Here is a 24,698-nt window from a genome sequence, read left to right as displayed (position 1 = left end):
AGGTTTTTTTCTTCCCAGCCGCGGCAGGAGAGTGAGGAAGCACCCGACTTGCTGTGTTCCAGTCAGCTTTTGGCCAGTTGTTTCAGTTTCTGGTTCTCCGGAGAGAGACTGAGAGCTGGACTTTGCTTTTCCTTCTCTGGAATTCCGGATTTTTCTCCCTTTGCTACTGGACTGCTTTTCAGCCTCAGAGCACATCGGGAGGACTTTTCGTCGGGCACAGAGGGCCTGGCCCTGGGCCAAGCCCCGGCTCCGAGGAGACCAAAGGAAGGACTCTAACGCTTTCCCAGGTTTTTTCCTCCACAGCAAAAGATTTTACCATTTAACCTCATTTTCCTTTCCCGTGTGTTTGTTAAATAAATAGTTTTATCTTCTTCACTTTCCTTCGAGGAAAATTTATTTTTTTTCCCGAACCTGGTGGGGGAGGGGTGGTTGTGCCTTCTCTCAGAGTATATATTTCTAAATTTGGCCAAACCGGTACAAATTTAGTGGCGCCCAACGTGGGGCTCGAAGGAAAGTGAAAAACCTGTGCTAATTACATTTTGGTTTGTTTTTACTTATTCTGTGCTGGAGTAAAATAGTCATCATGTTGGTTGAGTTCATAACATTTCTCTGGCTTGATATATTCATGTATTTCTGGTCCGTAGGCTTGTTTAAGGTGCTAGTGCCTTTCTGGTCCCTAGGCTTATTTGCCTATCCACAACTTGGTCCGATCTTATCCTTGATAAGGAATTTTTGCAGAGCAGGGACACGAATTCGGATTTCTATTTTGCTGTGCTCGGTGATAATGATTTATAAGAAGTTGACAGAGGTACAGGCATCTGTTCAAAGTGTGTATGATAAATGGTTTCTCCCTCCTAACCCCAGTCCTAGCTTCAGTAGCCTGTTTTGGGAATTTATTAGTAACTGCACCCAGATTGTTAGAGGAGGAGGAGTCGGGGTTTCCCTTCCCTTTAAATTTGATAGGTTTTCTTTTGAGAGTGTTCAGTTTCCCCTGGATGTTAAAGAGACCACCCTCCTGGTATTTAATCTGGTAATCTTCCTCTATGTGGTTTGCAGCTTGTCTAGAATAAGAGCTCAGATTTCCAGGGTGACTGATGAGACACCTGACCCAGAGGTGGAGCATCCTGAGTGGTGTGGGGAATGGGAGGATATAGGCCTAATCCTGAAGAAATTCTCTGACCCAATGGTTTGCAATTTCTCCCCTGAACAAGTTCAGAAACCAGCTGAGGTGGCGAAATATCTGAAAGAGAAATACAATGACAATTCTAATACGAACAAGCTCCTTGCAATATGTTGGGTTTTGGCATATGCCTATCGCACACTGCAGCCGGTAAGGGTAGAGAGGCAGGAAGATCAATCAGCAAAGCCTGCAGATACCCCAGTCACTCAGGCTGCAGATAAACCAGACAGCAAGCCCAAACCAGATGGAGAGTCTAAGCCACTGACAGTGGCTCCTGTTACAAGGAAAAAGCACATAACCAAAACTGATCGCCCAGTGAAAGATGAGGATAATGGAGGGGAAGGAACCTCAAAAGATGCAGGGGAAGGAACCTCAAAACCACCATCTGACTCAGGCACAGAAACCATTACTGAGTCCATGTCCATAAAGGACCTTCACAGCCTAAGAAAGGATTACACCCGACGGTCTGATGAATCCATAATAAGTTGGATGGTCCGTATTTGGGATGCGGCAGGTGATGATGTGATGCTGGATGGTGCTGAAGCGAGGCATTTGGGATCCCTGTCACATGATCCAGTGATTGACCAAGCGATGAAAAGGGGGACTGACTCTACCAGTGTCTGGAGACGAGTTTTGACAGGCGTGATTGAAAGATATATGTGTGGAGATGATCTCTACATGCAGCAAACCCCGTGGAAGACCATAGAGCAAGGGATCCAACGCCTGAGAGAACTAGGGGTGGTAGAGGTTGTCTTCGCAAATGACCCAGGATTGAGGAGTCCAGACCGGGCCAGAGTTATTCCATACATGTGGCGAAAACTCATACAACTTGGGCCACCAGAATACGCTTCTGCTTTAGCAATAATGAAACCGGACTACGGTGCAAATGAGACTGTGAAGGATATGGCAGTGAAGCTCCGAGCATATGCAGACTCTGTGCATGGCCCAACACATGCAAGGATCGCAGCTGTGGAAACACATGTGAAGAGAATGGAAGATAAGATGGAGAAGAGTCTCCAGGAGATTAAAGAGTGCCTTCTCCGCGGACGTTCCCCAGAGAGAAGGCACATCCCACGAAGTGAGCTGTGGGATTTCCTGTGTGACAGTGGGGAAAACATGAGGAAGTGGGGTGGACAACCCACTTCTGCTCTGGCAGCACGAGTGCGTGAATTGAAGGAGCGCAAGTCTCAGAAAGGAGGATCTACCAAAAAGGAAGTAGCACCAGTTGCCTGTAGCCAAACTGCCGGAAATGATGGAAAAGACGATGGCATGTCCAATTCCCATGAAGGAACCTCTAAGATACAGGCCCAGGGAAAGAAGGATAACCAGGCATAGAGGGGCCCTGCCTCTAGCCAGGTAGAGGTCAGGGAAAACCGTGTTTTTTGGACTGTGTGGATTCGTTGGCCTGGTACATCAGAACCACAAAAATATGATGCCTTGGTTGACACTGGTGCGCAGTGTACAATAATTCCATCGCAGCATGTGGGGGTAGAATCTGTTTCTATTTCTGGTGTAACGGGTGGATCACAAAATTTGACCTTGGTGGAAGCTGAGGTGAGCCTGACTGGAACTGAGTGGAAGAAGCACCTCATTGTGACTGGCCCACAGGCCCCGTGCATTTTGGGCATAGACTTTCTCCGGAACGGGTATTTTAGAGACCCAAAGGGACTCAAGTGGGCTTTTGGAATAGCTGCTGTGGAGACAGAGGGCAGTAAGCAATTGAACACTTTGCCTGGGCTATCAGAGAACCCGTCTGCAGTCGGCCTTCTGAAGGTGGAAGAACAAAAAGTACCAATTGCCACCTCGACAGTGCATCGCCGACAGTACCGGACAACTCGAGATGCTGTGATCCCCATCCACAAGATGATCCGTGAGCTGGAGAGCCAAGGGGTGGTCAGCAAGACCCACTCACCCTTCAACAGCCCCATTTGGCCTGTGCGCAAATCTGAAGGAGAATGGAGATTGACTGTGGACTATCGTGCCTTGAATGAAGTGACTCCACCACTGAGTGCTGCTGTGCCGGACATGTTGGAGCTCCAGTATGAGCTGGAGTCCAAAGCAGCGAAGTGGTATGCCACTATTGACATTGCCAATGCATTTTTCTCCATCCCTCTGGCAGCAGAGTGCAGGCCTCAGTTTGCTTTCACCTGGAGAGGTGTGCAGTACACCTGGAACCGACTGCCCCAGGGGTGGAAGCACAGTCCCACCATCTGCCATGGACTAATCCAGACTGCACTAGAAAAGGGTGAGGCTCCAGAACATCTGCAGTACATTGATGACATCATTGTGTGGGGGAACACTGCAGCAGAAGTGTTTGAGAAAGGAGAGAAAGTTATCCGGATTCTCCTGGAAGCTGGTTTCGCCATCAAGAAGAGTAAAGTCAAGGGACCTGCCCGAGAGATCCAGTTCCTGGGAGTAAAGTGGCAAGATGGACGACGTCAGATTCCTGTTGAGGTCATCAATAAGATCACTGCAATGTCTCCACCAACCAACAAGAAGGAAACACAAGCTTTCCTAGGTGCCATAGGCTTTTGGAGGATGCACATTCCCGAGTACAGCCAGATTGTGAGTCCTCTCTACCTGGTTACCCGCAAGAAGAACGATTTCCACTGGGGCCCCGAGCAGCAACAAGCTTTCACCCAAATCAAGCAGGAAATCGCTCATGCGGTAGCCCTTGGCCCAGTTAGGACAGGACCCGAAGTGAAGAACGTGCTCTACTCTGCAGCTGGGAGCCATGGCCTGTCCTGGAGCCTCTGGCAGAAGGTGTCTGGTGAGACTCATGGTCGACCACTGGGGTTTTGGAGCCGAAGCTACAGAGGGTCTGAAGCCAACTACACTCCCACAGAGAAGGAAATCCTGGCAGCCTATGAAGGAATCAAAGCCGCCTCAGAGGTAATTGGAACTGAGGCACAACTCCTCTTGGCACCCCGACTACCAGTGCTGGGGTGGATGTTCAAAGCAGAGGTTCCCTCTACCCACCACGCCACCAATGCCACATGGAGCAAATGGATTGCTCTCATCACACAGCGCGCCTGTATTGGAAAACTGAATCGCCCTGGGATTTTGGAAATAATCACAAATTGGCCTGAAGGTGAAAACTTTGGTCTCGCTGATGAAGAAGAACAAGTGACACGTGCTGAAGAAGCTCCACCGTACAACCAACTGCCATCAGAAGACACACGCTACGCTCTTTTCACCGACGGTTCTTGTCGCATCGTAGGGATGAAACGAAAGTGGAAAGCAGCCGTATGGAGTCCCACACGACGGGTTGCAGAAGCTACTGAGGGAGAAGGTGGATCAAGCCAACTCGCTGAACTCAAAGCTGTTCAACTAGCCCTGGACATTGCTGAAAGAGAGAAGTGGCCAAAGCTCTACCTCTACACTGATTCATGGATGGTAGCCAATGCTCTGTGGGGATGGTTAGAGAAGTGGGAAAAAGCTAATTGGCAGCGTAGGGGAAAACCAATCTGGGCTGCTGAAGAGTGGAAAAACATTGCTGCCCGAGTAAGAAAGCTGGTTGTGAAAGTCCGCCATGTAGATGCTCATGTCCCCAAGAGTAGGGCTAATGAAGAACACCAAAACAACAAGCAGGTAGATCAGGCTGCAAAGATAGAAGTGTCACAGGTAGACTTGGACTGGAAACACAAGGGAGAGTTGTTCCTAGCTCGATGGGCCCATGATGCCTCAGGCCATCAGGGCAGAGATGCCACCTATAAGTGGGCACGAGACCGAGGGGTGGATCTAACCATGGACAGTATCTCCCAGGTCATCCATGACTGTGAGACATGCGCTGCGATCAAGCAGGCCAAGCGGGTGAAGCCCCTGTGGTATGGTGGGCGGTGGTCCAAATACAAGTATGGGGAGGCCTGGCAGATTGATTACATCACACTGCCTCAAACCCGCCAAGGCAAGCGCCATGTGCTCACAATGGTAGAAGCCACCACTGGATGGCTGGAGACCTACCCTGTGCCTCACGCTACTGCCCGGAACACCATCCTGGGCCTTGAAAAGCAAGTCCTTTGGAGGCATGGTACCCCTGAGAGAATTGAATCTGATAATGGGACTCATTTTAAGAACAGCCTTATTAACACCTGGGCTAGAGAACATGGCATTGAGTGGGTGTACCACATCCCTTACCATGCACCAGCTGCAGGCAAAGTGGAACGGTGTAATGGATTGTTGAAAACCACTTTGAAGGCACTAGGTGGGGGAACTTTCAAAAATTGGGAACAGCATCTAGCAAAGGCCACCTGGTTAGTTAACACCCGAGGTTCCACCAATAGAGCTGGTCCAGCCCAATCTGAATCCCTGCATACAACAGATGGAGATAAGGTCCCAGTAGTGCATGTCAGAGGTCTGTTAGGAAAGACTGTGTGGGTAAAATCTGCCTCGAGTACAGACAAATCCACCCGTGGGGTTGTCTTTGCTCAGGGACCTGGTTGCACATGGTGGGTAATGAAGAAAGATGGAACAACACGTTGTGTACCACAGGGAGATCTGATTGTAGTGTGAAATGCTTGTATACCCCTGCTTGCTGATTGTCACTGTCACTGTTCATATATAGCTGTGTATATATATATATGTATTAATGTGTGTGTAGGATTAGAATATCTTAGTTTGGGCATTGAGCCAACAATATGGGATAAGGGGTGGAATGTCTTGGGGTGACGTTATGATGTGTATCCCATATCGCTGCCTATGCCCAGGAATTAATTTTTGTGCCTTTCTGTGCCTCTAAACTGAGCCTGAGAGGGAGAAGAAAAAAACTGAGCAAAACTTTCTCAAAGCAGTTTGCAGCTTGTTCAAGGTCACTTAAAGATAGGAGGTTTTTTTCTTCCCAGCCGCGGCAGGAGAGTGAGGAAGCACCCGACTTGCTGTGTTCCAGTCAGCTTTTGGCCAGTTGTTTCAGTTTCTGGTTCTCCGGAGAGAGACTGAGAGCTGGACTTTGCTTTTCCTTCTCTGGAATTCCGGATTTTTCTCCCTTTGCTACTGGACTGCTTTTCAGCCTCAGAGCACATCGGGAGGACTTTTCGTCGGGCACAGAGGGCCTGGCCCTGGGCCAAGCCCCGGCTCCGAGGAGACCAAAGGAAGGACTCTAACGCTTTCCCAGGTTTTTTCCTCCACAGCAAAAGATTTTACCATTTAACCTCATTTTCCTTTCCCGTGTGTTTGTTAAATAAATAGTTTTATCTTCTTCACTTTCCTTCGAGGAAAATTTATTTTTTTTCCCGAACCTGGTGGGGGAGGGGTGGTTGTGCCTTCTCTCAGAGTATATATTTCTAAATTTGGCCAAACCGGTACACCCTGTTATTAAAATTAATGGAGATTTAACATGATTACTGATACCTAATGCAGATTCAGGCTGCTGACCCAATTCTATAGAAATCTATACCTCAGCTTCTGCCTAAGGTCAGCAGCAGCAGTATGAGAAGACAAGGAAGATCAATGCATCTGGCACCTTCAAGACTCAGGAAGGATTTGGCTAGCTAGGACTTTTGACAGGCCAAGAAAATAGCTACAATAACAAGGAGCCTGTTTGGCAAAGATCCTCAGCCCACTGGTCAGTGGCCTGCTCTGAGGAATCATGTAATCATAGAATGGCCTGGATTGGAAGGGACCTTAAAGATCATCTAGTTCCAACACCCCTGCTGCCAGCAGGGACACCTGTCCCAGAGAAAACAAAATGATCAAATATCACAGTTTTCTTTTATTTTGCTTTAGGCTGAAAACAATTTTGCCATTCCTATCTTTGAAAACAGTCTCAAAATTCCATGTACAAGATATTTCAAAAAAATTTTTGCTTAGTAGTAATTTAACTGATAGCATATGTTAATTTCACAAGTATTCAAGGTGTATAATTTGGCACATTACAGAAAAAACTGAAGATATAAATAGTGGAAAACAATATGTCCATACCCCTCTTGAGAAATCAGAAGTAATGTGGCAATTAGTATTACAGGAAAAACTAATTAATGTCCAGGACTTCTGAAAATTTGGTCCTCAGCATGCCCTATAAGCACTGCCTTGTTTTTTTACTTGGTTTCTAACCACAGTTGAGCCCCCATCATTATTGTCCCCAAAATAGCTATCTACTGAGAAAGTAATCTAGGTGTTGACATTGAAATGAGCTTTGTTTCACCAGCTGTTTGATTTCTGAAACTTAGGTTCCTTTTGCTTCATGTCATCTTTTGCCTTTCTTTTCTTACAAGGGTCCACTTAAATTTGTTTTCCCTGATAGATTCAAGAACAGGTGTTTACATACATTAAAATTTACAATTTTCTTTTACTATTGGAATGATTTATAGGTATTTCATTCAAGAAGTAATTTTTGTTTAATGCCAGTAACTGCTACATAAAGATCATTCAAGGAACTGGGAGCCTAAGTTATTCTGTAGTGCTAAAGCTGTCATACCATTCATATTATGCCTGACAGTCTGTTGGAGTTTTCATTTTCCTCCTGTATCTTTTGGAACCAATCACTTTCAGCTGTGAGGGTGTTTTGTTTTGGGGTTTATTTGGTTGGTTGGTTGTTTTTTTTAAATTAAGGAGAATAGTAATTGATATGAGTTGTAGCCACCGTAGAGATGCCCTTGCCATTACTCCATCAAACTCTGGCTCGGGCCTTTGGAGAGATTCTTACATAGCAGCTTGCAACCACCCCAAGCAGTCATATTTCTCTCTGTAAATTAAATTTCTTTAAAAAGTCTCATTTTATCCTGAGGCTGAAATTCTGTTCCAGTAAATTCTGATCTACAGAGACATCTACTTCCCATTGAAGTTGATGAGAGCTGCAGGTGACCGGTGCCTCTATAGCTCAGACCCTTAGGCTGGATTTCTCCCAGAGTACGAATATGTTATTAATAAGAGCTAGCTATCTTTGGCTGAAAGCCTGGTGAAAAACACTTTTGTGCTTTAAACAGAAGTGAGATGGTTGATTATGGTACAAACTCTCAACTCTCCTCAAAATTTTTTGCCTGAGTTTATTTTAAAACAATTTTTTTTTTTTTCAAGCCAAGCCTTAAGTAAGAAGTAAACATAAGTGCAGGTTCTCAGAACTTTTCTACTTTTTGGATTAAACAGAACTGAATGAGATAGAGGGAAAAAACCAACCTTCCTCTATCTCCAATGCTTTTCTTTTTCATTTGGGTTTAATTTTTCTTTAGAAAGATAGAGGTTATAACTGATTTTGGAAAAAGAAAATATCAAGCACACCTGAGGTTTTAAACAAACAGTTCCTGCTGTTAAACAAATCCATGGTGATTTGTAGATGGAAGAAAAATCCCTGAAGCAGAGGCAAAAAATCCAGTAGTAGTTCGCTGGATCTGTATCTAGGTTCTTGCTTTGGTACTAATGGGATTTCTTTGATAAGTTGACTCAGGCTTTTGATAGAAGACAGATTTAGTGCAAAAATGTTCCCAGCTTCCTTTGCTGCTTTAGTTCATATGTTTGGTTTCCAGGTTTGGTGTTTACATTGCTTTCTAGAGTCTGCATTTCACAGATCAAACTGTAATTCAATTTCTCTGGTTTTTGTGCTGCAGTGCTCAGATTATCCAAGAGAAAGTTACTGTGTTTTGATATGTGCCTGACAGAGATTAATTTGCCAGGAAGTTGGGTTCAAATTAAAGAATACCTTTTTGCCCTTATTCTTAGCAACTCAAGATTGCTGAACGCACCACAGGACACAAGAAGATGGGTGCATAGGTGTTACTCTTTTCATTTGCCAGCTGGAATCTGGACAATCAAGGGCTCTTGAATTGTTCAAAATGTTTTATTTATTTGTTTGTTGATCTATGGCACATAGGTCCCCCAATTCTTCATTTTAAACAAGGTATCAGTAGGTGATTTGGGAAGAATTCTGCTTCAGATGATCCATTAAGTCCTTGCCGAGTGGGGAGATATTGAGTGTTGGGCTGGTGTGAGGAACCCTCAGTCCCCAGGGTTAATTGATACAATTGCTGGAAAGGACTGTCAAAACCAAACAGTCAATTATATCAAGCCTGCAGGAACCTGATGACAAGCCTCAGGTCAAATCTCTCAGCACAGATACATGCCATATTTTGTCAGTTGCATTGATACTGTGTCAGGGTGGGAAAGAAGCAGTAATTCAGGCAAAGCTGGAGCATCACAACTTGGATTTTTCATACTCAGAATCGAACTAGCATAAAGAAATAATTAATTGTGTTACCTCTAGTCATCTAAGAGGAATTGGGAAAATAGACCTGAAAATGTCATCCCAGAATTGCATCTTTTAAATGTTAGAAGTCAACCAAATCCCACAAGCCCCACAAAAACCAAAACAAAAATCCTCTTCCTTCCTCTGATCTTTTCCCTCCCCACACAATAAAGCCTCACTGGATAGGAAAATAAAAGATGTCTCAACTCAGCCTGTAGAACTGCTCTGGCAATGCAGCAAATGGCCTGCCTGGGAGACAGATAGGGAAGCAAGAAGGCAGCAGAGGACCAGAGAGCAGTTTTAACTGTGAGGATTGGGCTGGATCATCATCACGCTGTTTGCAAAATCCTTTGATTTTTGACAGGTATGTAAATTCAGATAAAAGTATAGCTAGAAAGTTTACTGAACTAGCCTAATCTTCTGGTTTACTGTCTCTGTTTAAAGTTTTCTTTGAGACCATCACACCATGAAGGGTAGAATATGGAAGGATGTGTTCAGGAGGGAGAATACATCTGAGAAAAATTCTGTGGTGTTTCTGGATCGCTGATGTATAAAAAAGTAAAGTGATTTTCAATTCTTTTTAAGAAGTAGAAACTTGGATTGTGATCAAATTAAATAATTCATATCAAATTTTGTTTGATGGTGAAGAGTACATAGAATTCTAGAATATCTGGTTTTCATTCTCAAAGGCCACACTTCAGTAGCACTCTCAGTGCTGCTTTTTCATATAGTCCAGACCCACATCTATGATTTATAGATACCAACATCTCTCTCCCTATCAAGTATTATACACTTAAGTGTGGAGAGAGAAATTCATGACTCAAAGAGCACCCAATGGAACTGATTCACTAGCAACTTGTATGGGCAGTAAAGAATAAACATGAAGATTTCCTGCACCCTGTGCAATTGCCACAACCCCTGAGTGACAGTTATTTTAGTGCCACCCAAATACCTTCTGATGAAAATCCCAGTGAAGCAGCTACGATTCCATGGCTGTACTCAGTCTGACTCATTTAATCAGAACTGTTTGGAAAAACATCTCATTAAAAAATCTTCACCTGGCAGAGTGCAGAACTCTATTGTAAGGCTTTCATTTGTGGCAGAAAAGAATTTCCTCAGTTTCTTGCTCAAGATGGACTTTTTCTCCTTCACTGAGTGTTCTTCTCTGAGTGTCTGGACTTAGTTGCAATACTGATTTTATTCAACTGCTTCACCAGATTTACTCCTGTATTTGTATAAAGTATAGCAAGACTAGAATGAATATTCCCATCTTTCCCATTTTATGCCATACACCCATCTCCTGCACAGTATCCCAAATGTAGGTACAACCCAAGAGTGCATGTATGTTCTTGGTACTGACCATAACAGGATAACCCCCAGTGTATTCTATTCCTTGATTCCTCTCACTGGAGAATAATATATTTTAGTTTTGCAGAGGAAATAGAAGCCTCGGCATCTTTTTGAAACAAGCTACATCAGACGCTCTTGGAGGAAATGAGGCCATAACAGAGAAGCTAGTTTAATTTTTTGTGTCTGTTCACTGTGAAAGAATCTTTTTTTACAGGGGCCCATCAGAGGTTGTATCTCAAACAAATCTTTGTTTCAGGACAAAGTTGATACAAAGCACAGGAACCATTTCTCAGGATTCAACCAAGAGTTTTGGCCTAATACTGAAATTTACAGCAATGTGCAGTTTCTCACATCAGCCTTCATATCAGAAGATTGTAATACTAACTCTAAGGGTTTCATGGAGTCCCAGAGATATCACTTACCCGAAGAGCTTGACTTGATGTGAAAATCTGTGGAAGAAAATCTAAATAGTGTACTGGCTAAAACAATACTGACAAATAAAAATTGTAGGCCTATAAGAAAAATAGTACACTATGGGAGAGTCAAGCAGAATATTTATGCCCCACAAATCTGTTGGCATTGTTTGAGGAAACTGAGAAGGGTGTAGTTGAGTATGATCCAGCTAATGACACTAATCTGGAGGGTAGAAGGCTTTAGAAATCTTTTCCAAAAGACTTTAATTGACATGGGTAAAAAGGAAGGCATTCTCATGAACTAATAATGGACTAAAGCATAGGACAAAAAAAAAAAGGCATTAATGAAGCATTAGTTTTTGAAATTGAAAGAAATAGATGTTTATGCTGGGGTTCACTACTGCATTCAAAAGTGATCTAGAAAGTGATTGGATACAAAGAAAATGGTCTGAAGGGTAAAAAGAGAAGCTTTTGAAAACCAGTGCAGATGTTTTCTTATAATGAAAAAGATTACCAATAAAAAAGCAGAATAGATCCTCTTTTAGGAAACAAAAATAATGAGGGGGGAAAAGAATTCCAGCAAGTCCCTAATGATGAGCTGTAAAACAGCTGTTGCCACTCAGGAAAGAGGTTTTGGAGTTATAATCAATAGATCTAAGACAATATCAGGTCGATGCTAATCAAACAGGGACTAGGATGTTAGGCATCCTTTTGAAAAGTATAGAGAACTGCCATACCTGCAGATTTGATTCTCATCATCTCCTAATGAATATGGTTGACTGAGGAAAGGAACAGAAAAATGTGACAAGCAGGAACCGTTCGTTTGCTCAACCACCAAGTAGACACTGTACATACCAAGACTCCTCAACTTATCAAAGACATGACTCTATGAAAACATGATAGTCAGGAGAGACATAAAGAATTTGAATATATAAAGGTGATTCAATTTTTTCATAATACCAGAATTAGAAGGAAGCAGCTGAACACATATTTTGACCACACCTTCCATACTGAACAGTGAAATTGATCGTCAAAGGATCTTGTGGATGGAAATGGGTTCAGGAAACAAACTCAGACAGATGCACAACTATAAAGTGTGCTAGCTCTATTCTCCCCTTGTCACTAATGGCTGTCCCCTTTCAGAGGGAAAATACCCAATTTTGGAGTTTTAATCTAGCACACAACAGCTGGTTTTGTGAGTTTTTAAGGCACTGTCCAGGAGTTGTGCATCCTCCATCTCCTTCAGAAGACCAGTGAAGTGCTATTCCAAGAATTATTCTGCATGTTCTGAACTTTTTTCCTCAACAGTACCTAGCTCCTCTGAAGTCAATCTTACGTTCAGAGTGGCGGGAGACTTCCAGTTGCAATGCAATTTCTGGCAAAATGCAGTACTTCACCTCCAATTTTCTCCAATATATGGTCTTGTCATATTTCCCATGATCAAAGATTTTAGGATTGTCACAGAAAGGCTTACAGTATTCGGCCACGTAATATTGTCTATCATTGTGTTGGGAGAAAAGGATGAAAACGGAGAGATTTGTCAAAGAGGAGAGAATAGTTTCATTCAAAGTAACCTTGCAGCTGGGAATGCTAAAAATGCCAGTGTGGAAAAACTCCATTTATTATGCCTAGCGTTGCCTGTTTTGAGAGGAAGAATTCCTGTGGAGTGATAACTCACAACACACTCTCAGACATGCCTGAAGCCTTTTGTCCCAGTGAGGCAGGCAGTGAACCGCTCAACTCTGTAGGATGAGCTAAGCCAAACAGAGCCCATGTCCCTGTGTGTCTCTGTTTGCTGGGATGAGCTAGGCCAAACAGAGCCTGTGTCCCTGTGTGTCTCTGTTGGGATGAACTAGGCCAAACAGAGCCCATGTCCCTGTGTGTCTCTGTTTGCTGGGATGAGCTAGGCCAAACAGAGCCTGTGTCCCTGTGTGTCTCTGTTGGGATGAACTAGGCCAAACAGAGCCCATGTCCCCGTGTGTCTCTGTTTGCTGGGATGAACTAGGCCAAACAGAGCCCATGTCCCTGGGTGTCTCTGTTTGCTGGGATGAACTAGGCCAAACAGAGCCCATGTCCCTGTGTGTCTCTGTTGGGATGAGCTAGGCCAAACAGAGCCCATGTCCCCGTGTGTCTCTGCCACCCTGCATTGTTAGTGAGGTAACGAGATAAATCTACTCTTTGCATTTTGGCTGAGGTTTGGTGGCTGCCCTTACTTACCTGGATGCGTCAATTCATGCCTTTTGCAAATTTTCTAACCATTTCTGAAAGCTAGTCTAGTGCTTCCAACCAACTTTGGCCTAACTAAATCTTGAGAGAGATTATGATAGATCACCAAGAAGAAGAATGATAGCCTTTTAGGACTGGTTTTACTAAACATAAGAAAGGAAAAAACCCAAGTGTAATGGAGAAATAGAATACAGTTAAAACATTAAAGAGTCAGGTGACTTTGATCATACAGAATCATTAAATATTAAAATTCCATACCTAGATGCAATCAATATGTATTAAATGTGTTACATAAGGTATAACTGACCACTCAACCAGGGCTGTGATAAAGACTGCATAGTGCTGAAAGCAATTACATATACTGTAAGTATAGAATATTCAATAATATAACTCACTTATTCCATTATATTAACACTTATATAGTGTTAATTATTTGAATATATATCAAAAGATAAAGTGATGGAGAGGCTTAAATTTTAGACACTAAAATGGTATTATGTTAGACTATTTGTTGGAACAATAAGAATTTACAAAGGCAAAATTTAATCCCAAGCAACATAGAACCTGGTAAATGTGTATCTGACCCTGATCCCCCTTATTACCATAGTTAAAAAACCAAAATATCCCCTACATAACATTTAGGTTCAAAAAAAGGAATTACAAGAAAAAGCTATGAGAAAGGAAAGGGTGAAATACTTTTTGCTGTCAGCATAACTTCTTTAGAGACCCCTTTTTGATGGGCCAGACTCAGTCAAGATTACCTCTCAAGAAGAACAAGAAAAAGATGGTATACTTTTAATAGCAATGTGAAGGAGGTTAACAGAATTAGTAGGTCCTTCAATGTTTGAAAATGTATTTAAGTGAAGGGAATATGAAACTGATGGTATAAATATAGAACTTCAATAAAATAAAAAATAAATTCTATGCAATACAGCATGTTTTATCGGGATATATTAACACAATATACTTATATAATAATCATAAACAGAAGTGTTACAAAATATAAAAACACAAAACCATCAAGTTAAATGTAAACCTAGAACAAGACAGACTGAAAAAATGATTTTTGAGGAACACTTGAGAAAAGAAGTCAAATCTCCAAGGAAGTTTTTCAAAACATTCAAAAAAAGAAAACTATTAAAATGCCAAACAGAAAATGAGATACAATGGCTGTAGTTAGGGGGGCAAATGACCTTGGGCAGAGTTCTGTGCCAGAATCCTTCCTTACAGGATGCTAATTTATGAAACTATGGCCCAAACTGAAGCATCAGCAAAACAGTCTCTGAAACGAATATATGAAATTCTTAATAAGAATCAATTCAGAACAGAATTCTAAGATTTCTAATGAAGTTCCATAAATTCTAAAAGAATTTAAATGTGAAATTGCTAGAAGTTAAGTACTCTGTTCAGTATACCACTTATGTTGGTCTTGCAGCCAGAGAAATAGAAGATATTTTATAATGCCAGTTACATTTTTTTAAAAGGCACCCAAAAGTACTTATGGATCAGCAATTTTGATACTTCCGACATTAAACTTTGTGAGGTCTTAATACATATATGGATGTATAAACAGATGGAAAATATATTCTAATGAGGAAAAAATCATGCCTCACAAATTTCTTAAAATTCTCAAAAAGAAAGTCCATGGAAATATTGTAAAGAATAATCTTGCTAGTGAAGTGTGCTAAATTGCAGTTTTCCATAAAAGCTTAGACAAAGTTCTTCACCAGAAGGTGCTAAAAATAAAGTGAAGTACAGGAGAAAGGTCTGCTTGTGTACAGGAAATTAGCTAAAAGGCAGGAAACAACATAGACAGACAGGAATGGGAGCATTCCCTAGGGCCAGCTCATTTCTCTTTTTCACCATGATATGAGAGATCTGGAGAAGAGGTGAAAAAAGGAGTGACAAAATTTCATATAATGTGACAAGCAACAGTAAAACAAAGGGCAAACAACTGATGGACTCAACTTGAGTTATATTATCACTTAAGAAAGACTCCTAAGGCACTGTTGGTAGGTATTCAAAATCTGCTCTACAAAGCTCACTGGCAGTCAAAAAAAAGAAAAGAAGAGAAGTATTAGGAACTGTTAGGAAGAAAGAGTAAACAAATAAAGATCATCACTATGACATGGCATAAATTCAGACCTTAAATGTCATTATGGTACCAAAAGTACCTATAAAGATAAACATAAGAGCAAAATTATTTTAGAGTTATTGAATGACATGTATTTCAGAGAAAATAAATATCAAAGGACACAACAGTTTAACAGAGAAATTACTTTTGGGCACAGGGAGCAAGGGGAAACAGAAATCTGTTGGATAACCTAGACGAATCGGAGGGCTGGGCAATCACCAAACATATTTAATATGGGTAAGTGTGGATTCTGCAGCTGGCATGGGACAGCCCTGGATGAATGAACCGACTGGGGAATGAGATGTTGGAAAACAGTACCATGGAAAGGGACTTGGGGATCCTGGTTGATGGCAAGTTGAATCCGAGTCAGCAGTGCCCTGGCAGCCAGGAGGGCCAAGCGTGTCCTGGGGGGCACCAGGCACAGCATCGCCAGCCGGGCAAGGGAGGGGATTGTTCCTCTCTGCTCTGCACTGGGGCAGCCTCACCTCAAGTGCTGGGGGCAGTTTTGGGCACCACAATATAAAAAAGACATTAAACTATTGGAGAGTGTCCAAAGGAAGGTCATGAGGACAGTGAAGAGCCTCGAGGAGAAGTTGTATGAAGAATGGCTGAGATCACTTGTTCTGTTCAGCCTGGAGGAGACTGAGGGGAGACCTCATTGCAGTCTGCAGCTTCCTCATGAGGGGAAGAGGAGGGGCAGGCACTGATCTCTTCTCTGTGGTGACCACGACAGGACCCAAGGGAATGGCCTGAAGTTGTGTCAGGGGAGGTTTAGGTTGGATATTAGAAAAATGTTCTTCCCCAAGAGGGTGGTTGGGCACTGGAACAGCTCCCCAGGGCAGTGGTGACAGCACCAGCCTGACAGAGTTCAAGAAGTGTTTGGACAACACCCTCAGGCACATGGTGTGACTCTTGGGGTGTCCTGTGCAGGGCCAGGAGTTGGACTCAATGATCCTTGTGGGTCCCTTTCAACTCAGCACATTGTGTGATTCTGTGTTTCTTTGAGGTGCTAAACTAAATGAGGAAGGGAGTTAAGGGAACAAATTTTCAGCATTTGTTGTGCGGTAGAAAGTAGGGGTACCCAATGAAAATGAAACAAGTTTAAAGCAAACCAAGCCCACTGATTTTTAATATTATCTATACGTAAATGGTGTTTTTCTGTTGCTTTTTTATCAGAGTACTCCCTTTAAAGAACAGTTAAAAATTATGAAAGTGATGTCAGAGACTATTAAATGGGGTGGTCCTGATGCAACCTCTGGTTCAGGGTGTCTCTAACCTGCAGACTGCCAAGAGCAAAAGTCAACACCGTGAAAACTTTATTCCATTTTTGGCCTGTTTTTACATTTTTCCCCTAGCAGTCCTTTCTTAATATGTTACTGTAAGAGACAGAAAAACAAAACTAGAAATGGACCTCTTAGGTAAACCTGTCTTTGGGATTACATGTAGCTACATGTTTGTTTTAAAATTTTATTTATTAGCACATTTTGTTCAATTTTTACAGATTCAATGCAGCTGGTTGCCAGGTTAATTTAAAATTAAAAAAAAAACCAAAACAACAGAAATCTTTTCTTGATATTGCTTCCTTTTCACAACTTTGAACTTCTGGATTTTCCTCATGTTTTTATTACAAAATGATAGCTCTAGACCATCATTCTCTAAAAGGACACTGACAACTTGGATTAAATAGTTTTAATTCCCTCTAACTATTCCCCATAGCGCAAAGCATTTTCTGATATCCTAGGAAACACCATTTCTTTCCTCATTGATTTTTTCTTTACTATAAAACAAAGCATTGATTTTCTTCCTTCTGTCTTGTGTTTCTAATGGTACGTAAATTAACATGGTTCATTTGTATGCCACCTTACCAGGACTCCTTGTCAGACCAGCATCACCAATAATAGAATGTAGGACCTTCCACTTAATCAGCAACCTGAAAAATGCTGCACCAGTTGACAAGAGCAATGGTTGGACTTGGACTTCCTCTATGCCCTTGAGCAAGGCACTTAATCTAGCCTACCTTTTAATTCTATGTGTGCAGCACAGGGAAACTGTTTATTCATGCCATACATGTCTGAGGATGATTCAGACCCATTAGTGAATGTTACATGTGCTCAAATACCTCTCACAGAGGCAGAACACACAATCCCATTATTTGGATTCAGAAGAATGAACATATCAATTTCACTGGCACAACCTCTCTTGTCCCTGCAGTAATCGATACATTCTTGAAGCTGTACTATTCATCCTCTCTTGCTGAAAAGTCTTCTACTTTACAGGTGCTATTCAACATCACTAAATAAAATTTGATTTTACAGAATAAGCAGGGTTCTTAAACTCAAAAAGAATTTGTTACCACTTACTTTGATTCTTATGAATTTCTTGCAGCTTCCTTGCTGTGTAACAGCTGCTAAATAGACCAGCATTGCCATTATGCCTTGCAGAATTATTAGATATACTCATGTTTTATTATATACTCATGGCCACGTTGCATAACATTTCTGTGACTCCCCAATACAAAGGAATGCTTAACTAGCATTTATTCATTTGCTCCATTATTTTTACCTGGACTATGTTGGGGTTTTTGAAGAGTTTTTTGTTTGTTTTGTTTTGGCTTCTTTTTCCCCCTTCTGTAATTTACAGTCATGCTGATGTATCCAGCTGCAGAGCAAGCCAAAAGAACACAAATATGAGGGGATTTGAAACAGTTGTAAAGACTACCCATGGCTCAGGCATTTGGCAATAAAATAAGGATGTTTTGTATCTCAGGACTGTGTTCCTCAAACAAACAACTCAGAACTGAGAGGTGGAAGAAATGTTTCCAATAAACAAAGTGCTGTTCCTGCCAATACACGCCCTGCCAAAAGAAAACATCTGCAGAGCTGGATTTGCCCCCAACCAGCTCTTAGAATCTGAATGAAGACCTAGTGTTATAGTATTCATTCATTCAGGACAACTCAAAGCCACATGGGAAGTGCATGAGGAAATAAAATCTGTTGACCATGGCATTGGAGATCTCCCCTTTAGAAAGTCTAGTTTCTTTGCTGAGGGAAGACAGGTGTAGAACTACACAGTCTAGTTATAACAGCACTTGGAAATACATTGGCAAACAGGACCTCTGTCAAGCACCACTGGCCTGAAACTGTTCTTGAGCAAAATGCCAGGACCAGATTTTACAGACCAGTCTCCAATAAGTAACTTAGTTGAAATTATCTCTTCTTAAATGTTTCTAGAGCTGCATTTTCCTTATGCTTATATTGTACAATACTGCTATGGCTGATGTTCATAAGGGCAGAGGTGAGAAGAGAATCCCATCCCTATGGATGAGATATCAAGATAACAAAATGCTCTACATGATAGAAGAAAGCTTGTTAATATTTTTCTTTCATTAAATTATGTATGAACTCAAAAAGGAAAATATTTAAATGAATATAGCAAAGTAAACCACATTTAGAAGAAATCAATGTTAGAAATAAACTGATCCATTCATGCAGATTTGCAACACAATGAATTTTGTACATACAGGTAGTAGCTTGTTTCAAAGGCAACTTTGCCAGTAAAATTGAGCATCAGAAGAAACGAGCACCACACAGTAGAAGAATACAGTGTAAGTGAATCATTCATACTTGTCAGAATTTGCTGATTCTGGGAATGAGCCTGAAATGTGTTCTTGAAGAAATGAAAAGAAGTCTTCAAAGCTGCACTGCACTCTGATTGACAGCACATTATCTTTTTTTTCCAAGCAATAAACAAAATGCTTAGAGCTCACTAGATGCAAGTACTTATTAAACAGCTAATGAAAAAAGGCAGGCCTAAAAGGGAAATAATCTCACTTACAGGCAAGTGTTCCAGAGAGATGTGTGATCTTCAGAGGTACCTGCCTTACACAAAGGAGTGGGCAGCATGGAGTGAAATTCTTCTTGGGATGAGAACCTGAGAACCACTCCACTGGAAAACTGTTTATTTATTTAATTGCTTAAGCCTGATACTGAACTGGGAAACTTTTACAGACCTCTTAATTTTTCAAGAGTTGATTCAAACACATGAAAAAACCCTATTGATAAACTGTTGTGAAAAAGGTTGGAGATTTCCCTCATGGGAATTAAAATTAAATAAACCACCATTCAAGTAAACCATCACTGACATTAACTGACATCCCTAATTATAGTGCTAGAAAGCCAGTAGGAACTCAAATGGCACTAAAAAAGCTGAATGGTGTTCAAATTTTGTGTACCTCAGCTGCATCCAGCCAGTAGAACAGGGGGAGAGCCATGTTGGCATGTTGATCTGTTATGCAGATTAAAGGGATTTTTCCATATTAGTCTGAAATGTTGTACCAAGACTAAATCCCTATCAATATTTAATTAAAGGGACGCCATATATGACAGCTTTGTTAATGGGCCATGAAGCACCTCTCACAAGTGACTCTGGCTGCTGTGTGTAAGCCTTAGGTTTCCAAGTGTTTGTAGCTACGTGGAAAGCAGCTGTGTTGATGAAAATCTTTCAGCTATGAACAGTGAAACTGTTTGAAAATATACAACCTTGTACCTGCAATGAACAAAGAAACAGATCTTTACCTGTTTGCAGCAGCACATTAAACACATCTCAGGATAGTAGTGTGCAACCTAGATAGATAATTGGGGGTGTAATATTAAAATGACACAGGGAAAAATGCAGGTGAGTAAAGAAAGTTATATTCTACAGGTCAGCAAATTTACCTAAAGAAGTCTCAATCCTGGGAGTGGAGACAGTTCAAGCTAAATAATCTCCTCTGATCTCTCCCCAGCAAGAAGACTTTTCCCCATTCATACTACAGGTAAACAACACACAATCACAACTTTAGTCTGGTTAAAATTGAAAGCATTCAAGCCATTTGAAATGAATGAAGTCCACTTGCAACAAACTTCCTGGGCTAAAGTGAGAGAATGATGTAATAGAGAGAAAGGATGAGATTAACATGGTAGAGCTTTGTAATAAAAGCAAGGAAGCCAGAAGCTGGGAAGACAGGCTGTGAAAAAGGGAAGGATCAACACTTTTTCATCTGAAAGAAAAAAAAAAAAAAAAAAAGAAGAAGAAAAAAAAAAAGGAAGGTGTTATATAACACACTGCAGTGACTTTGATTTTTTCCTCTTCTTGGCCAGAAAATCCCTATGGGGAGGAAAAAACAATCATAGTGAGCTTCATCCTGCTGTCCACAGATAGGCAGAACAACAGGGCTCTGAAACTGAGATCAGGTCATTAAAAGAGGGCACGAATACTTGCGTGTTTCAGTCTGCCTTGGAGGCTGCATAACTCAGACAGCACTGGGAATGTTTAAACTCCAGTCATCTCCCTGGGGTTGTCCCATGTAAAACAGATTCACTCTGAAACTCTATAATCATTGATACCTGTCTCTCAGGTCCTACAATTATCATTTCCAAATTTAAGCTTGCTTGAAATATTCAACAATTCCATGCCTGCTGTCTGCTGGGCATGGTCAGAATTGTTCCCCTGTTGCTATTGGCAGGGACATTTGAACATCTTCATACCTTTTTTCACTTTGATTTTGTAAAGGGGTCAAAGCAAAGCTGTGGATTAGCATGGGAGCTCTAACAGAATGATGTCTCCTTGAATTAGGTAGAGTGCATGTATTTGCATTAATGTTTGGTATAAAAGGCACAGGTCTTGCTATGTGAATGTGTTTGCAAAATCAAATAACTTCCATCTGACTGACAAACTCCATCCCAAAGAAAGTGCTCTGAATAATCCATTACATAAAAGGAAACAAAAGTGCAGCATATAAAAAGTAATGTATTTAAAGCTTGTTCATTTAAGAGACATTGGAACAAGAGCAGACATCTAATACTCTAGCTGTATACCCAGTCAAAGGCAGTGCTTTGCTGGCAGTAAACAATTGAGGATGCTTTTGAAATGTCATTGATCTTGGTTTGTACTCCTCAGAACTGCAGCTGTCTTTTACTGCCTTTCTGGTGCTGGGAACTTGACTTCATTCACTTTCATCTTCATTTCAGATGCCCACCTTGTGAGTTCACTGGGTAGAAGTTGTGAAGACACCATGCATGGAACAGGAAGTTACAGCCATTCACCAGCAAGTCTTGAAGCAGACTAACAAAATACTATTTTCCTCCAATACTCAGGCCAAAAATTTTCATAATACTGGGATTTATCCATTACTGAGCTTTAGATTAGAGACAATGGATTTTACAATACAGTGCTTCCTGCTTCAGATAGCCCTAGAAGTCCTTGGGGAAATGCTTGTTTCCCTGATGTTTGTGATGGGTCCTCAGTCAGGAAGTTCAGAAGAAAAGAAGAAATTAAATAATTATCAAAGTTAACCTCAGTAGACAATAATTTTATTCTTTCTTATATTTGCAGACTTCTGCTCTCTTAATAAAGCATGCAACAGCAAGGCTAGGGATTTTTAGTCGATGGCCTGATCTGTACCTATCACAACAAACAGCAAAGCTGCCCTTCATTCACTTTAGCAGTGCATAGAGACCCTAAATAATACCCTTTTCTTTACTTGCTAAAATTTTCAGCTATCAAGTGGAAAATCCCTAGAGTTTCAATAATTTATCTATACTTCTTATATTTGCAAGTCCGAAAAAACCACAATTTCAGCCACTGGTGGGCAAGAAGTGGAAGAGAAATTATTTTCTTTTGGTAAAAAAAGAAAAAAAAAAAGGAAAAATAAAGGAAGAAAAAAAGGAAGAAAAAGGAAGAAAAAGGAAAAAAAGCCTATTTTTGAGCAGCATCACAGACAAATCATGGCTTGAAGCCCAACCCTCCTAAAGGTGAACATTTTTATTTCTGCTGAAGGCCAATTTTTGATTTGAGAATTAGGATTTTGTGAGAACTGCTTGCTACTGGTGCACAACGGATCAATACAGCCCCTTCTGCAGCAGGTTTTGCAAGCATATGGCTTCCAAAAAGATGATGACAGTGTTTTGCACCCGAATCCAAGTGCTGTCTTCCCCCATGAAATATCCAACTCCTTCAGCTTTCTTTGAAGGTTCCCTTCTTGTGCTAGACACATATGTGTGACTTGCCTGTGTTTTGTGCTGCTCCTCCCCCCATTACAGCTGACACAGCCCAAGCCTCAGAGGTGGATTTTCCAAAGCCATATGCTCATTTCCTGAAAACTCAGTGAAATGGGAGGACTTGGGGATTGTGTGTGTGAACCAAAACACTGTTGTTCTTCTCCCCATGCCCCAAAAAAACCCCAAACAGCCCAGCACTTCAGGCCATATGCAGAATATGAGTTGGCACCAAAGTCTTGTTTGGCAAGATTTCTATGGATGCTACTTAAAATAAAACCCAAAAAAAAGCACAGCCTCAGCAGGCAAAGTTTTACACACAGCCTGGTTGCACAATCTGCCGTAGAGGAATATATACCCTGAAGAAATTCTTATATATTTATTCACCTTCAAATCGTCTTCCTCTCTGAAGTAGATATTAACCCTGCATAATCTTGTTCTCTACAGAGAAGTGAATCTAGATTTCTTTTACATCAAAACCCCACAAATTTTCCCCACAAATTCTGCAGAAAGAGTGCAAAGGAGGCCTTGCTTTGTGGAAAACATTGCTCTCCTGATGTCTAGCCGAAGGTTTGTTAAATGGAAGCACTGGCAAATTATGTTCCTTGTTAGCAGGGCTCTGAAGTCTCTAAGAGAGAAGCTTTTTTTACCTCTTCTTTCTCTGCTGGGCAGAGGGCAGACAGGAAGCTGTGCTTCCTTCATCAGCACTGCTCCGTGTTGTAGTTCACACAAATTTTGGTACAGACTGCATCGTCCTCTTGCCGCACTTGCAGGACAGCCTGGCTGCAATGTGTGGCATAGCCACAGATCTCTCCTCTGCTGCTATCACAGCAAGGTCATCAGATTTGCTCTTCCAGGAATCCCAGTTTGTCTTTATATTTTTAGTCTATCTGTGGTAGGCTACAAAACCAAGCAGAATGGCCAGCATCTCCTCGATATGAGGAGCAGGAGGGTACCAAGGATTTCCTTGTGTGGCTTAGGGACTTGGGCTAAGGGAGCAGAAAAAAGCACTGCTTAGCTCCTGTATCCCAGCACAGCAAAGAGTGTGCACAATGAAATCAAAAGACATCCATTTCTGTATATGCAAAAATACCTGTGTTCAGTAAACAAAAAGCACTGTGAAAAGCACAGTTTTGCTTTTTCATATGAGGAAAGAAAAAAAAAACCTGTATACAAATTTGCCTTTTCCTTCTCATAAATGTAAACTTTGGCTAATCTGAGTGTTTTTTAGTCTAGAGAGAAGTCCTACCCTCTAGGACATGCAGCTCATTTGCCCAGGGTAAATTAGGTACATGGTAATTTGTATTCTCCAAGTGCTGAAATGCTTTGGCTTCCATTTCATCTTAACTAGAATAATTCTTTCATGTTTGGAAGACCAAATGCTATATTTTGCTCGTTTGTGTTTTTGAACTTAATGTGCTCATGCTATTTGAACTGAAAACACTGTGCTATTCCTGAATTTCCATATTGAAAATCTGCACATATAATAGAGATTTCTACATACATAAATATTATGAATACATGCATTAGAGACATGTATATACACACACACAATACTTAAGATTAATTATTAAGATGTTTCATTTCTTTAGACATACTAAACATTCTTTATCTGAGTGCTTTTGTGCAGAAAAAGGTTTTAAATAATGCAAATGAATAAATATGTCCTAATTCCAAACAAACACAAGACTTGAAAATTATTCTGTTCAAAACTAGCTGTGTTGTAGCTGCATTTATGTATGTAGATTGGCATCTGTGTAATCTGTTTTATAAAAAATTGACTGTGATTGTACCTGTATTTCATTGTCCATTACAAGGCCAGTGAAACAGATGACATTTTAAGTGGTGAAAGAAATCACACTACAATTACCTTTATCCCCGGTACAATGTATGGAAGCAAATTTCTTTCAGGATTTCCCAGTCATGATTTCACCAAAATGCAGAAGTTTGTTTAAATTTCCTAGAGACAACTGAGCTCCTCTGGTTCTTCAGCCTGTGCTCTCAGACTTTGCAAGAAATTAGAATAAAGGATTTCTGTCTTGGCAGCTGCAAGCTCAGAGCACACATTTATTTCCTCACTCTGTTCAGCATTGTTCAATGCATGAATCATAGAACCACAGAATCATTAAGATTGGAAAAGACCTCTAAGATCATCGAGTCCAACTGTTAACCCAGCACTGCTGTGTTT

Source organism: Aphelocoma coerulescens, chromosome 2 (genome assembly GCF_041296385.1).
Source record: "Aphelocoma coerulescens isolate FSJ_1873_10779 chromosome 2, UR_Acoe_1.0, whole genome shotgun sequence".
Lineage (NCBI taxonomy): Eukaryota > Metazoa > Chordata > Aves > Passeriformes > Corvidae > Aphelocoma > Aphelocoma coerulescens.
The sequence above is the reverse complement of the archived record's forward strand: the minus strand, read 5'-3'. Positions refer to the sequence as shown.